At 39.8% G+C, this 16,848-nt stretch overlaps 1 long non-coding RNA gene across 4 annotated transcripts; it reads right to left on the bottom strand.

The window, feature by feature from the left end:
* Positions 1-12,955: 12,955 nt before the first annotated feature.
* On the bottom strand, positions 12,956-15,442 carry LOC124880991. 4 transcript variants are annotated; one of them, XR_007041515.1, is made up of 5 exons: positions 15,373-15,442; positions 14,043-14,244; positions 13,810-13,916; positions 13,224-13,371; positions 12,956-13,110 (listed from the first exon to the last, which is right to left on the bottom strand). It is a non-coding gene; the product is annotated as an uncharacterized LOC124880991 (long non-coding RNA). The 4 variants fall into 4 exon arrangements; XR_007041516.1 differs by lacking the exon at positions 15,373-15,442 and adding an exon at positions 15,062-15,167; XR_007041517.1 differs by lacking the exon at positions 15,373-15,442 and adding an exon at positions 14,709-14,722.
* Positions 15,443-16,848: the final 1,406 nt, after the last annotated feature.

Below are 16,848 nucleotides of genomic sequence, written 5' to 3'. Positions count from 1 at the left end.
AAATTAAGCTGTAGGACCATTTTTTTCTTTATTAGAACTGACCGAGAAGTCAACTCTAACCTTGCCAAATCTCCCAATAACCCAGAGACAAGCCTGCAGCTAATACTAAATTCTTCAACAGAAAGTCAGTCATACCTCTCCTGTCCTTGTTTTCAGCGGTGTCTCTGTGTAAAATTACATAAAGATTTGGAATGTTTTCCATATAAAACTCAAAATGGTGGGAAAAAAACTTCACAGTTCCACATGTGGTGGCCGAGGAACAAAGAGGTGAAATATGTGTTACTGTTACTCAGAGGTCTATGGTCCTCTTTTCAGAGTTTGCATTTCATTTTGGAAATGCGGGTTTCAGAGTCTGGAAGAAGAGTGGAGAGACACAGAATCCATGTTGCTTTAAGTCCAGTATGAAGTTTCCACAGCCAGTGATGGTTTAGGTTGCCATGTAATCTGCTGGTGTTGCTCCACTGGGTTTTCGGAAGTCCACAGTCAACACAGCCACTTACCAGGAACTTTTAGAGCACTTCATGCTTCCTTCTAATAATATATATGGTGATGCGGATTTCATTTTCCACCAGGACCTGGTGCCGACCCACATTGCCAAAGGTACCAAAGCTGGTCCAATGACCATGGTGTTGATTGGTCAGCAGATTGGCCTGACTTGAACCCCGTAGATTGTCTATGGAGTATTGTCAAGAGGAACATGAGAGACACCTGACCCAACAATGCAGATGACCTGAAGGGAGCTATCAAAGCACTCTGGGCCTTCATTACACTTTAGCACAACCACAAGCTGATTGTGGTTGGTTGCCATGCTGCACTGATGCAGTAATTCATGCAAAAGGAGCCCTTACCAAGTATGGAATGCATAGAAATAGACATACTTTCTGGAAGCTTGACATTTCTGTTTAAAATGTCCTTTTTTATAGTTCTTATGTAGTCACATGTTCTGAGATGCCTAATTTTGGGTTTTCATTATCTGTAAGCCATAACCACAAAATTAAAAGATAAAAATGCTTGAAATATTTCATTTACTTGTATGAATGTAACTCTGGACAGAAACACACTGAGGTGTAGCTGGCTCCTTTGGCACGAGTCAGTTCAGCAGGAACCCACAGAATGTATTACCTTGTTGCAGAACAGAGTAAATTTGTGCCGAAACACATCAAATGTCACTGCAACTGAAAGCAATCAAGGCATATTGTTTAATGCATGTTTTATGCTATGAAAATGGTTTCTCCTAAATAAAGGAAGAGACTGACACACATGAGAATTATACTGTATTATTTCTGCCAAAACCACTTCCAACACCAACAGTAGGTAAAGAGCCTGTATTCATATTTATGTTTTGTCAAGTACTGGATTTTTATTTCTTTATTTAACAAATAATCAAAAGTGTGCCTGCATATGAATTTGGCCATGGTGAGTCAACCACCTTTCATTGTAATTACAGCTGCGAATATTTTGAGTTTTCTATGTCTCATGTTTCTTTTAACCAGCTGAACACCATTTTTTAAGTCTTGCAACAGATTCTTCAATTGGATTTGTGTCTGGACATTTACTGGACCATTCTAACACATGACTATGCTTTGATCCAAACCATTCCATTGTAGCTTTGGTTTGGATGTTTGTTTAGAGTTGTGGTCTGGAAGGTGAACCTTCACCCTAGTCTACCGTCTTTTCCAGCCTCTACCAAGACTGCCCCATACTTCAAAAGGAAGTTGATTGATTTTATTTAGGGGTATGAGGGTAAATGGAGATAATAAATATGCACGGCACACTTTCCACTTTTCCAATTAATTCTTTCCTTTCACAATAATGGAAAACGTTCTGTTGGTCTATCACATAAAATCCCGTGAAATGAAGGGAACTGAAGTTCGCAACTGTAACATAAAATGTGCAATAGCTAAATGGGTCTCAATAATTTTCTAAGGTACTGTAATGTTTAGTTAGAGTTCAGATGGCAAACAAATCAAACCGTGGCATACTGATGGATGCCTGGTGGTCAAGCCTTGGTTCTGGGAGCTTTTTCAAGCACAGCACAAAAAGGCAAAAGAAAACTGCTCCTTCTTTAAGAAAGACAATAACCTTAATAAATAAGATCTCAACAAATTCAGATTGTTTTATTAATTGTAACAAATCAAAGGCTATGCCTATCTCCTCTAAGTAATCTCTCCAACTATTCCTTTACAGAAATATCAGGTACAGGGCATCAATATTTCTAAAAGGCTGAGTGGGCTGTCACAATTATATTATACCCTATTACTCAAATTATTAGAAAATGTCTTCACACAGTGAAGAACTCTCCCTTTGTCACTCATACTCACGCCCAGGCTCCAAGATACTCCGAATGGTTACTATAACATCAGTGTGGCATCCCTATTTTGATGTTGGATTGATGAGTGATGGGTGATGAGTTGTGTTGCTTTTACACCAAACATATTGTTTTGCATTGTGGCCAAACAGTTTGATTTTGGTTTCATCTGACCAGAGCACCTTCTTCCACATGTTTGGTGTGTCTCCCAGGGGGCTTGTGGCAAACTTTAAATGAGACTTTTTATAGATATCTTTGAGAAATGGCTTTCTTCTTGCCACTCTTCCATAAAGGCCAGATTTGTGCAGTGTACGACTGATTGTGGTCCTATGGACAGACTCTCCCACCTCAGCGGTAGATCTCTGCAGTTCATCCAGAGTGATCATGGGCCTCTTGGCTGCATCTCTGATCAGTCTTCTCCTTGTTCGAGATGAAAGTTTAGAGGGACGGCCGGGTCTTGGTAGATTTGCAGTGGTCTGATTCTCCTTCCATTTCAATATGATTGCTTGCACAGTGCTCCTTGGGATGTTTAAAGCTTGGGAAATCTTTTGGTATCCAAATCCAGCTTTAAACGTCTCCACAACAGTATCTTGGACCTGCCTGGTGTGTTCCTTGGTCTTCATGATGCTCTCTACGCTTTGAACAGAACCCTGAGACTATCACAGAGCAGGTGCATTTATACGGAGACTTGATTACACACAGGTGGATTCTATTTATCATCATCAGTCATTTGGGACAACATTGGATCATTCAGAGATCCTCACTGAACTTCTGGAGTGAGTTTGCTGCACTGAAAGTAAAGGTGCCGAATAATATTGCACGCCCCACTTATCAGTTTTTTATTTGTTAAAAAAGTTTGACACATCCAATAAATTTCATTCCACTTCACGATTGTGTCCCACTTGTTGTTGATTCTTCACAAAAAATGTTTATTTTATATCTTTATGTTTGAAGCCTGAAATGTGCCAAAAGGTTGAAAAGTTCAAGGGGGCCGAGTACTTTTGCAAGGCACTGTACATGATAAGCGAACAGACCTTAGCTCACTGAATAAACTCTACTGTGAATAAGCTTTGGTGTCTGAGAGACAACAAAATATGCTCTCATGTGGACCAGGAAACTGTGCTGTACCGCCTGATTGGCCAGAGTGTGTGAACGTGTGTGTGAAGTGAGAGAATGACTGAGACATCACTAGAAAATGAGCTCCCTGCTTGTTCTGTAGGAACAGACTTGGAGACAGAGAGGAGAAACATATTAGCAAGTTTCAACCACAAAGATGCTTTAACAAGTTAAAACAACAGTTTGATGGAGCTTGTTTGGGTCCTGGAAATAATTGTCGAGTCACCAGAAAATGGTAAGAAATTATTTTTAACCATTAAGTGACACAAAGTGGTTCCACTCTAAAATGTTGTATTTACAGGGTAATCAAAGTTTCACGTGGCCAATGTTTGTCCATTTTGTCTGTCTGTTTTTGTGAAATGAATGTCTGTTTCATGTTATGTAAAAATTAGGGTATATGTGGCAGGATACATTTAATTTAAATGGTTTTCTGATATGAAACTAATTGGAATTTTGAGTTTTTTGTTCTGGGGAAGCCATCCTGGCCATGGACCGCCTGCTTGAAAGGTAAAAACATTTTAAACTGTCTGACGCTCAGTGTTCTTTATTAAATAAGGTATCACAATAATAATTAAAGCCTACAAGAGCAGGTCTGATCCTCAACAGTACCATAATAATATTAGATCAGTTCTTTATGATAACACGAAAGGAAGTGCCAGAAAGGGACAATCTCTCCCCTCAAAACATGATTTTAATAGATGGTTTGACTTTTTCCAGTCAGGTTCAGAATGATCAAATTAGACTCAAATTTAACACAAGATGAAATGCACCATAACAGAATTACTGGACTGGACTGAAATGTAGAAAACTTGAGTTAACTGAAACAAACTTTAGTTACTTGAAATAAATACAAAGTGTAATTTATAACTGACTGAAACTCTACGGTGTGTTTATAAAACTGGGTAAGACAAACTAAGATTATAAGAAACAACGTGCCCTTCATTTTTGTGTTCATCAATTTCATTTAGACTTCTAAACAGATAAGTTTTTCCACAAGACTCACTTACAGTTAATTGTAATTGAACCAGATTTTAAAAATGGTATCTAAGGTTCAGATTTAATACTTACATTTACAATGAAATGAAAACAATACTCTGACCCTTTTTGATGCTTACACTACACATAAGAAGAGACCAATCGAGGTATGGAAAGGCAGTAAAACAAGCACTACAACTAATGAAATTAGCACTCCGCTAAGTTTGAGGGGATGAAGATTACTTTCTGTGGCATGACCATAAATAACATCAGCGTGTTCTAGATTGGCAGCACCAGTTGTGGAAAACTCTTTTATGAGCTGGAAGGGAAAAATATCGTCAGAACGATAATGTGACAATTTTAAGGCAACAGGCTTCCAAACAATATTAAATTTAGGATTTTAGCTCGACCAGTTAGACTCAGATTTTATCCGACTCCAAAAGATAATTTTTCGAAAACTTTACAACAAATAATTGCAGTGATTAAACTTGGAAAAACTTTCCCTCATTTAAGACTTACAGCAGGAGGAAAAATGCTGTTAACTCTATAATTTGAAAAGAATAAGTCTACCATTGCCTTCTGACAAGTTTACATATTGTGCATAAAGAGGAACATTGCAGTGATGCAAAATCAAATAACAGAGGTAAGAATAGAAGGATGGATAAGAAAATGAAAGGAAAGTTGGACTGAAAACTTAACTAATAATGTTTAGATGGCACAGTCTTTATTTATGCATAAATAGGTTCATTGTGGTAGGCAGAAGTACAAATAAATTTTCAACTTCCACTACTTGATGCTGCAAAAAGGGTAACAAGGGGCCAAGTGTCCATAGTTTTTGTGTCAGACCACCAGGTGCTACAAAGGTAGGCTATACTTTCCTTTTTCTGAACGAAATGGTTCTGTTTATAACTAATCTATTTGCTATTTATCTTCTTTTACTCCTTAATAAGCTGGTACACAGCAAGACTGCAATGCCATTTATTTTTTGTCTTCTTTGTATATAATAATAATGGAAATAAAAAATGTAAAAATATGATTATGTGTTGTGAAATGAAAATGGTGAAAGAAAGAAAAATGCTGATTTCACTACCCAAGTTGTGATTTCTTGTTTGTGTTAATTTGTTGTACTGGGATGACTGTATGATCAAATTATTTTCAGGCATTGCCGTTCACAATATTCATGATTCCTCTGGAAAGGTTGATGAAGAATCGTCCCACTATATTACTTGATGATGTGAGTGATAACCCTAAACATTTATTACAACTTCCAATGTGCTTCTGAGTTATTTATTTATAGATGATGATGTTTGAAACTTAGATTGTAAATTAACTTGATACAAGGCCTTGAACGTTTACTTGCTGCTGAACAGAACTGATTTATGGGGAATAATTGCTTTGGGGTGACTACCTATTGACTGGACAGGAAAGATGTGCCCTGGTTTCCATCTCCATCCAGGATGCCCTGACACCGATTGGTCTACTTCGTCAGGGGGAACCTTTCAGAAAATGCGTTTTTGAATTTGATGTCTGCTAGAATACAAACTGCTTCCTGTTAGAAACAATTCTAATCTTTTAAATGACACCAAGGCAAAACAGGAGAGACAGCTGAAGGCTATGAAAACAGGATGTTGAAATTATTTCTTGCCAAATTAGAATAGCTTTGGACATGATCCTTACAAAAAAAAAAAAAAACAAGAAGAAAAACGCTGTGATGTATTTGGAGAGGCTTGTTGTTCTTTTATTCCCAACAATTACAGCACCTGATAGATCTCTGGTGAAGACCCTAAAAGGATTGCAATCACTGTCCATCGAATTAAAATCAGGAATTGATGAACAATTCACAAACATGTTCGAGACGTGGTTTAGAGAATGGGGAAACCTACTGGTGAGTATATTCACTTCATTGCTTGTTGTGGTAATCGCAGGTTGTGTATGCTGTTGTGCAACGTGTGTTCGAGCTCTCATCCTCAGGTGTATTGATTGTGCGTTTGGTTCCAGTGATACCAGAGGTTTGAGATGACCAGAATATCAAATGGATGTGGTGCCAGAGCACACACTGATGTTGTCCACTGAATATTTAAGCGGAAGTGATGATGTGGATCTCATGGAACCAAACCAAAGTGTTGGAGAAATTATGATACTGTGCTATGAGGAGGAGGACCAGACAACTGCAATAGATAATGGAACTAGGTTTACGATTCAGGGTCTACAATATACTGATACACATTGTGCTGCTCATTTCCACTGTGCTTCTAGGTTTTTATTATTTTTGTTGTTTTACATTTTTTAACAGGGCATTATTATCTATTTGCGATGTTTTAATCATTTCAATTTCAGACACACATCAGCATAGGTCTGTTCTATGGGAAACAGAGGTGGAGCACACACTGAGGGCTGCAGGCAGTTACCAGAGAGAATGTACTCCGTTTGGGGGGCCGGAGTTACGCGACGGCCGGAAGGAACTGCCTGCAATATTCTAGCTTGGGTCCATATGCACTAGACACATTGATTGATGTGAGGTGGGTTTTGTTACGGATGTATGATTTTGTGGCCTTTTTCTAATCATCTCTTTGCTGCCTTAATTAAATATATCTGCCCTTGTTGCTTATCTGCCGCACCGCTCACTGCTACATCTTACACAACATAACTGTTGATTTCACATTAGATGCAACACATAGTCAAAGATAAACTGATACAAGAGGATGACACCCTTTAGGCTCTCATCCTTAGGGACATAACTACAACCATGGACTTCATGGACTCAGGGGGACTGAGAGTGCCGACCACCTATCAGATGCCAATGGTTAAGGGGTCGGGCCCCTCAAATCAAGGGTGTAAGAAAGAGGGGGCCGTGATCAGGCTCACAGGATTGACAGAGGATAACCCATAAGAGAAAAGGGGGGCCGCCGTCTGACCCGATATCCTTTACAGTGATTTCTATGACTTAATGAATAATGTTGATATTAAAGGAACCAGAATATTTGATTTAATGGTATGAATGCTGTATCAGATAAGTTAATGACAGATTGATTAAATGAAATTAGTTAAGCACGTCATTAATGAAAGTATTAATAGGACCTCGGATGTTATTTTTATTTATGTGTTCACCTGTCTAAAGGCTGATTTTTAGGACATGTGTTAGGTAATAAATGGAAGCTGCTTTAAAATAAAAAGTTTTCTAATCGTGTTAAACCGGTACATTGTTTTTAATCATGATGAAATATTTTTGACTAAGATCCATTTGATTAAGCCACTATGTGGTCTGCTTTAATGATAATAATAGTAGTTGATAATTACCTACAATTGGGCGTAATCTGATGGTATGAACATATGATTCTATATTGCATTTTAAGACTAACCTTTTTAGGTAGCTGAACCTGCCAAAGGACTTTTGGGGATGGATGTCGCTCAAGGAAGGACCAAAGATGGATGAAGAAAATCAACGCTTAGGGTCTACATTAACTGATTCACATGATGTTAGACAGGATTTTCTGCTGTGCTTCAGGCTGTTGTCCTTTCTCTCTCTTTTCTCTAAATCATACACATACAGGTTTGATGGGGTTAGACTTGTCTCCACTAGGGTTATCAATTGTTGCTTAGACACAACCAGGGGTCTACCGGAGAGATGGCATTTCTCCTTGGGGGGGGAGGAACCACGTGACAGCTGGAAGGAGATTCTCTGGTCATAAATAGGTTTAACACACATACAGGGTTGAATGATTGTTTCGGGGGGTGGGTACCCAGTTGCAGGTGGTCCACTGCCCAGTGCCTAGGGGGTTAACTGATCTAAATTAGTGAGGTGCCTTTAAATGACACCTCATCAGGGGGGTTGTTAGGAATAACCTTTATTAATATGACTCATATCTGTTTTTTCCATTTATACCATAGTAATATAAAGTATAAGTTCTAATGTTTCCCTTTTGTTAGAATAGGATAAGAATGCTCATCGACACACATTACGAGGATAAATGGCCCTAGGGTTGTCATGAATGACCTGAGGCTGGGGCACTGGGTTTGATAGTGGAGCAGCCGGTATAACTTCACTTCATCCTCCGGCACCTGGACTCCACAGGAACCTATGCCAGGATCCTGTTTGTGGATTTCAGCTCTGCCTTCAACACCATCGTCCCAGTTCTGCTACAGGAGAAGCTCTCCCAGCTGAGTGTGCCCGACTCCACCTGCAGGTGGATCACTGACTTCCTGTCTGACAGGAAGCAGCGCGTGAGGCTGGGGAAGCATGTCTCTGACTCCCTGACCATCAGCACCGGTTCCCCCCAAGGCTGTGTTCTCTCTCCTCTGCTCTTCTTCCTGTACACCCACAGCTGCACCTCCAGTCACCAGTCTGTCAAGCTTCTGAAGTTTGCGGACGACACCACCCTGATCGGACTCATCTGTTGGACTGGTGCAGCCAGAACAACCTTGAGCTCAACGCTCTAAAGACAGTGGAGATGGTTGTGGACTTCAGGCAGAACCCGGCCCCACCTGCCCCCATCACCCTCTGTGACTCCACAATTGACACTGTGGAATCTTTCCGCTTCCTGGGAACCATCATCTCCCAGGATCTCAAGTGGGAGCCAAACATCAGCTCCCTCATCAAGAAAGCCCAGCAGAGGATGTTCTTCCTGCGGCAGCTGAAGAAATTCAACCTGCCAAAGACTATGATGGTGCACTTCTACACAGCCATCATTGAGTCCATCCTCACCTCCTCCATCACCATCTGGTACGCCGCTGCTACAGCCAAGGATAAGGGCAGGCTGCAGCGTGTCATTCGGTCTGCTGAGAAGGTGATTGGCTGCAGTCTACTGTCGCTCCAGGAACTGTACACCTCCAGGACCCTGAAGCGGGCAGAGAAGATTCTGGCTGATCCCTCCCACCCCGGTCACAGACTCTTTGAGACTCTCCTCTCTGGCAGGAGGCTGCGGTCCATCCGGACCAAAACCTCACGCCACAAGAACAGTTTTTTCCCATCTGCCACCAGCCTGGTTAACAAAGCCCGGAAACCACCCTGACCTTCCCCCGTTGCCCCCCCCCCCCCCCCCCCTTTTTGCTGACAGGACACCTGTAACCTGTAACTCTATGCGTTACATTAACGCTCAGCTTGGACTCCTGCTTTACTTGCACTGCCATACTTGCAAAATGATCACCTGCACTGTTGTATTGCTCTTGCATCTTATACTGCTCTATACTTACTCTCACTCACTTAAAACTGTGCACATATATTTATATTATGTTGTAGATATGTTTATACTGTTTAATTTGTACTGTATTGCACCGACTACGCCAAAACAAATTCCTTGTATGTCCAAAAACGTACTTGGCAATAAAGCTTTTCTGATTCTGATTCTAACTGGGTTGATTAGAAAGCTACAGCACACTTAGATTAAGTATGGACACCCGCTACTACACAATCTAACAGATAGACACCACAAAGGTGACACATAGTCTACTGATAATCACTGAGGGAGGGCACATCCATTGCATTGGAGTGCCAGATATAAAAACTGTATGTGACCTTCTTTCGAGGCTCTTCATCATCCTCTAACAGACGACGGTCCGAGACGGGAGCCTCAGCGCTGATCTCTGTAATCATTCCTCTGCCTTAATTTTGGGCTCATTTTTTAGTGCTTCGTTTGTGCAGGTTTGTGCCGTTAAAATTTTCGTTTGTGCTGTTTTAATATCTGAGATATTATAAGTTTTAATTTCGGCCGATGACGTCACCATCCCCCCATTTTACTCCGAATTCAACCGGAGTGGGCTCATTTTTTAGTGCTTCGTTTGTGCAGGTTTGTGCCGTTAAAATTTTCGTCTGTGCTGTTTTATTTTCTGAGATATTATAAGTTTTAATTTCGGCCGATGACGTCACCATCCCCCCATTTTACTCCGAATTCAACCGGAGTGGGCTCATTTTTTAGTGCTTCGTTTGTGCAGTTAACATTTTCGTTTGTGCTGTTTTAATATCTGAGATATTATAAGTTTTAATTTCGGCCGATGACGTCACCATCCCCCCATTTTACTCCGAATTCAACCGGAGTGGGCTCATTTTTTAGTGCTTCGTCTGTGCAGGTTTGTGCCGTTAAAATTTTCGTTTGTGCTGTTTTAATATCTGAGATATTATAAGTTTTAATTTCGGCCGATGACGTCACCATCCCCCCATTTTACTCCGAATTCAACCGGAGTGGGCTCATTTTTTAGTGCTTCGTTTGTGCAGGTTTGTGCCGTTAAAATTTTCGTTTGTGCTGTTTTATTTTCTGAGATATTATAAGTTTTAATTTCGGCCGATGACGTCACCATCCCCCCATTTTACTCCGAATTCAACCGGAGTGGGCTCATTTTTTAGTGCTTCGTTTGTGCAGGTTTGTGCCATTAAAATTTTTGTTTGTGCTGTTTTGGTTTATGAGATATTAAAGAATATATTTTTTTAGGTCATCCAGAGGTCACCATCCCCCCATTTTGCTCCAAATTGAACCGGAGTGGTCTACCTTTTTAATGCTGTTTGTGCCGCTTTTATGTACAAGCTATATAATTTTCTTTCAGGTGATCACTGACGACTTAAATCGATGACGTCTATGGCCTGCGCTGAACATCATCACCACCAAGCAAGCAGTTATTAATTTCGTGTTTTTCTTTCATCATGCAAGTTAAATTGTGTTTTTTTCCGATGTTGTAAAATGTATGCCTTGTTATAGTGTTTTGCACTTTATTCTTTAATAAAGATTATGAAACTTTTTTGGTCTCAAAGAAATTTGCTTTAAATATGTCTACTAAGTCACCAATACCTTTATCTTTCTACACAGTAATTCAATATTATCCTCTCACAAATGGGGAAAAATCCACCAGCTGCAGCTACACATTCCTTGCCCAAAACCTGACATGGTCTGCGACCACTATGATGTAATGATAATTTCAATAACTGTTCTGTGTTACTGTTGTGGTTTTAATAATCTAATTCAGCTCGTGTACGCTGGACAAAAGCGGAAGTGCGAGTAGGTCATTGGCTCAAAGTTCATAACCAAGTAATTTACTTTTTGTTCAAATAAAATTTTTAAATGCATCAAGCATTAATTTCTAATTTCTGACATTAAATGTAAGAATTTTTAAAAGCGCTTGGCAACTTTGATAGACTAAGTTCTCACGCAATGTCATAGGGATTGGCTCCACCCACGTACTGACCCCCACCACTGACCTTGTTTTGGCGGTAATTTAAACGTTTTACTACACTTGTACAAGGTAAGTAAGCTAATAATGTTTAGGTTTTAGATAAAACACTGTTTTTTAAAAGTCCAGACTTTAAAAAAATGTTGAAACAAAGATTCGGCAAGGTTTCATTTTGCAGCTATTCCATTCATTTTTAGTCATCGATGTTTAGGCACATCAGTAGACTCCACAGAACTAAGACACATTTTTAAAGTTGAACAGATACTTCAATTGAAAATTCACAAGACAAGTAGTAGTAAAAAATTCAACATTTAAAATAAAATAAAAACATACTATAATTACAACACAGCATAAATGGCTTACAGATTTGAGAGAACAATTTAAACTGAGTTTTTGAGTTGTGATAGAATGCTGAAATATCAATGTTTTGTGGCTTTGGGAGATTATATAGGCCAGAATAATATTTTGATTTATGCTAATCAAAGCCTTTTCGTTCTTTAACTAGATGCCTCGACAGCCATCAATAGACAGGGATTCCCTTATTGCAGTTCTCTGCAGTTCAAAAGAGGATATCCTTCTAAATGGCAAAATAGCCACTCCAGCTGCCACTATTTGGACAGAATGAAGTCAGCAGCTGGAAAACAAGATGTCTCCAAAAGCCCTGTACACTTTTGTAAAATCTAACAGACACAACATCTGGTCATGTTTGGAGATCAGTGAGCAGGAAAGTGATCGTGAGAGCAGTGTGGACACAGAGTTTGACTCTGGCTCCATTTCTCCTGGACAAGACGACTGCTCAGGTTTTCAGCTTGAAGTTCCTTTTGAGGAATGGATCAAATTTGTACCTGAGAAAGTGGAATATAATGACAAGTTTTCATCATCTGGCAAAAGGGAATACATGATTTTGAAGCCTGGCACTTGGAGTCATGTAATTAACCACCTGATTTGGAAAAAGATCAAAAGCACATGTACATTTGTGTTCCAGAGAGCAAAAGTTTATCCAACTGTCACAAGCAACTACATAGATATCAAAGGCTTCTGTAAAGAGTGTCAAGGCCATATTAAAATGACTTGTGCTAGAGAGCCAACGGTAAACAGCCCAATGCTGCTTCAGTATTCCATCGAAGACATTGATATCTCCTTGCACACTGGGCAATCCAAGAGGTTCATGTCTGGAAACCTTCGTGCACAGATTTCAAAAGAGCTGTGTGAGGGCAGGATGGAGCCGGCTGTATGGAGGTCAGCGAAGGCATCAGATTTGATGGATATTGGAGATGCTGAGCCAAGTCACCTTCCAAATTTGGCCACCCTACGAAAAGCTAAGCAGGAGAGAAGAGATTTGGAATTAGGTGACAAAGATCCCATTTTGTCTTTTTGGACAGGAGTAATGGTCCCCCTCTTCAAAAGCACCAACCTCACAGCAAGCTCAGCCACTGTTGAAGCAGAATTTAAAAATGTAAAGCATGGCCTTTTTAAACACGAGAACTTACCCATTCGAGTTGATCGCTTTATTTCTCGTCATCTTTCCTTTATAGAAGGAAATATGCGGATTTGTTCTGCAAAAGCGAAAAATGATGAGGAAACATCTGGATTAGCAAATGTTTCCGAAACAAACTCTGTATCCATGACTACCCACAGTGCTGAAGCCAAGACAAGAATGGATTCTCACCATTCTGTAGAATCCGATGAAACCACAAACATTCCTCCAACAGATGAAGACGTGGTTGAAAACTGGAGGGGACTAATTCTTCCACCCAAAAAAAGGAAGAGAACTTCTTATCTCACTTCCTGCACTGAATGGCTCCATGCAGATCCATCTTTTGGGGCAAAAAGAGTGAAAGTGGGACTATTAAAAAATGGAAACCTGCATCAACCGATTAGAGTTGGGAAATCAACAATCTCTGTTCTGAACATATGTGCATTTAATGCGTTTTGTCAGTGCTTATGCTGTGCTTTCTGTGACAGCTCAGCATTTCAAAATGTTGTCAGGAACAACAGTGACAACCCCATCTTGCTGCTGGTAAAAGCCATTGCTACAGATGGTGTGACCCCAAAGATCTATTCACAGAGGGCAGAGCTGTTTAGTGCAATGTTTGAAAAAATCCAGTTGAGGTCTGGTGCCCATCAAATCGATGCCCAGTGCAATATCTCCACGGTCATTGGAAAAACAATGAGAAATATATCCAGCGTTTACATCTCAAAACACTGCTCTTCACAGTTATGCCAGCTAAACAAAGGAACAACAAGGGAAGTACCATTTGTTTCTCCTGACATTTCTGTGCTGATGGACTCTGGCATGGCTCAGCTTGACATTTCAGTGGAAAATGGACTCTTCCTTCCGGAGTCTCCCTGCCTTCGCCCACTACCGAAGGAATCAGAATGTCCACTTGAATTCAAAACAGGAGCCAGCACCTCAGGAAAAATGCTCTGTGCTGGAACTGTTACTCACAGCTACAGCATTGGAGAAATAACATGGATTGACACTGACCTTGCAAACACAACTCAGTTTCCTTTGAGTGAATTTCCCCCCACTGTTGCTCTCCAAGGAAAGACATTCTCTTTGAGAGGAGTCATCGCTTTCAAGGGAAGCTTGACTAAAGATGGTCTGGGACATTACATTGCATACTGCCGAAGAGCTCCATGTGTGTGGGAGCTTTATGATGACCTGGCAAATATAGTGAAGACTGTGTCTGAAAAGAAGACAATACAACCACATGCAGCGTTATACACAGCAGACTGAATGCTGTGAATCAACACATTTTGGGGGAAAATTTCTGAGAAGCCCAGATCAAAAGGCAAATACATTTTGCCATGATTTGATATTCCTGACCAGAAATAGGTTCTATTTTAATGTTCTTTGTTACAAGTTCTTAGATGGTTAAGTATGCCATATTTTGCCTGTGGTGATTTATAACATAAAGTTAATTTTCCAAATCAGAAGTGTTTATTCTTCTTTGAAAGTATAATGTAGATTACATTTTCAAACAGTAACTTGGTTATGCGTGATCTCAGAAGTCATGGTTACCTCTCTCAATTAATTAGAATAGAAAACCTTTATTGTTCCACAATAGGAACATTTGAGTGTGTCAGCACCAAACCATAAGGCAATGAAAGTACACAGGTTCATATTTATCTAAAAAAGTAGTAAACTTACCCAAACTAAAAGCTATAAGAAACAAAGTGCAAAAAACAATCACAAAAAGGCTGAAAGGGATTTACAATAAAAGAGAGGAAAAATACAATACTGTGCAGTTATCAGTAAGGTATAGGTTATATATATTAAATTAGGCGTGCAGAACAATCAGGTGACAGTGGTGACAGCATTTATGTAAACACTTGATCAGATAAAAACTTGATCAGATAAAAACTTCAATATTGGCATGAAAGTAGAAAACCTATTGTTTGTTGGAAGCAGTGATGGTTAGTCTATAAAGTCTAACAGCAGCTCTGATCTGCAAAAAAGTACTTTTGTCCACTTAAGGTAAAGCTTCACTTAGGCTAAAGTACCTCTCCATGTCTTTACTAGCTTCATGCATGGGATGGGAAATACTGTCCAACTATGAATATATTGGTCATGTGCCCACCTCATGGTGGTGATGATGTTCAGCGCAGGCCATAGACGTCATCGATTTAAGTCGTCAGTGATCGCCTGAAAGAAAATTATATAGCTTGTACATAAAAGCGGCACAAACAGCATTAAAAAGGTAGACCACTCCGGTTCAATTTGGAGCAAAATTGAACCGGATGACCTAAAAAAATATATTCTTTAATATCTCATAAACCAAAACAGCACAAACAAAAATTTTAATGGCACAAACCTGCACAAACGAAGCACTAAAAAATGAGCCCACTCCGGTTCAATTCGGAGTAAAATGGGGGGATGGTGACGTCATCGGCCGAAATTAAAACTTATAATATCTCAGAAATTAAAACAGCACAAACGAAAATGTTAACGGCACAAACCTGCACAAACGAAGCACTAAAAAATGAGCCCACTCCGGTTGAATTCGGAGTAAAATGGGGGGATGGTGACCTCTGGATGACCTAAAAAATAATCTTTAATATCTCAGAAACCAAAACAGCACAAACAAAATTTTTAACGGCACAAACGAAGCACTAACCATTCTGTTTATTTGCTGGAATTTTTCAAGTGGGTGGGGTGTCAGCTTCACGCAGCTAACCTTATCTGGTGGGGAAGCGCGAATCGACGTAACACCGGCACTAGTCTGGGCTGGTGCTGGGGAGATTTTTTTTCTCCGTCAGAAGAGTCATTTTTAACTGTTATGCTTCCAAGAAGGGGCTCAAATCACAGGCCATCTAAAACACGGCATAAAGTCTGCTGTCAACTCTGTGACAGTATGAAAATGCCACTTTTGAAGTCAACTCATGAACTGACAGCAAATTCAGTGCAATGCTACTAACTGGATGTAAATATGTGATATCTGATCCTGTAACGTGGGTTTCTGTTGACCAACTGCTGAGCCACAGCCGGGGTTGCAGAGAAAAATGTGAACAACGGAGCAAAGGAAACAACAATGAAGAAAAGACTAATAAATACTGACACGAAGCAAGATTTTTCTGTTTTATGCGTTGTGCAAGTACTAGCCGAGATGTTAAACTTGTGTTTTGTTCAGGATACTTACAGCGGCAGGCTCCTCCAGACCTTCTTTACATGTACCACAACGAAAAATAAAGAAAATATCTCTTCAAAGTTTTAGCAATAATTTAATCTGATTTCTGGTGATTATTTTTCCCAGTTAGTGCTTCACACCTCACAGCTTGTTTAACAGCTCCCATTTTGGGAACCAATCCTTTGTTTTAAATACATTTCTTCCCAACTTTATCTGTCTTCTGGCATCCTTGTTCGTCATCTTAGTTTATTAATGTTTTCTAACAAACCTCTGTAACCTTCACAGACCAGCTGGATCTATTATGAGATTACGTTACACACTGGGGGAATGGATTTAGTATTTAGGTGACTTCTGGGGACATTGATTGCACTGGAGTTTATTTAGAGGTATCAAAGTAAGGCAGGTGTGCGTGCTAAACTTCTTTTATTTGGGAAAATAACATGTCTCGTGTACCATTATTGACTCATCCTTCTACTTCATATTAACATGTTAGTTTGTGCTTTTCTATAATATCCTTGTCCTACAATGATAAAAAAAAAAAAAAAAACAGCCACATTTTTTATTTCCCCAGAAATAAGCTGAATTCAGTTCCGTCTGCAGACAAGATAATTTTTAGGGATCCAGTTTAGCCTTGCTGTGTCGCCCACTACCATAAAAAAGAGG

This window comes from Girardinichthys multiradiatus, chromosome 14, assembly GCF_021462225.1.
Source record: "Girardinichthys multiradiatus isolate DD_20200921_A chromosome 14, DD_fGirMul_XY1, whole genome shotgun sequence".
Lineage (NCBI taxonomy): Eukaryota > Metazoa > Chordata > Actinopteri > Cyprinodontiformes > Goodeidae > Girardinichthys > Girardinichthys multiradiatus.
This window is presented reverse-complemented; position numbering and strand designations above follow the sequence as displayed.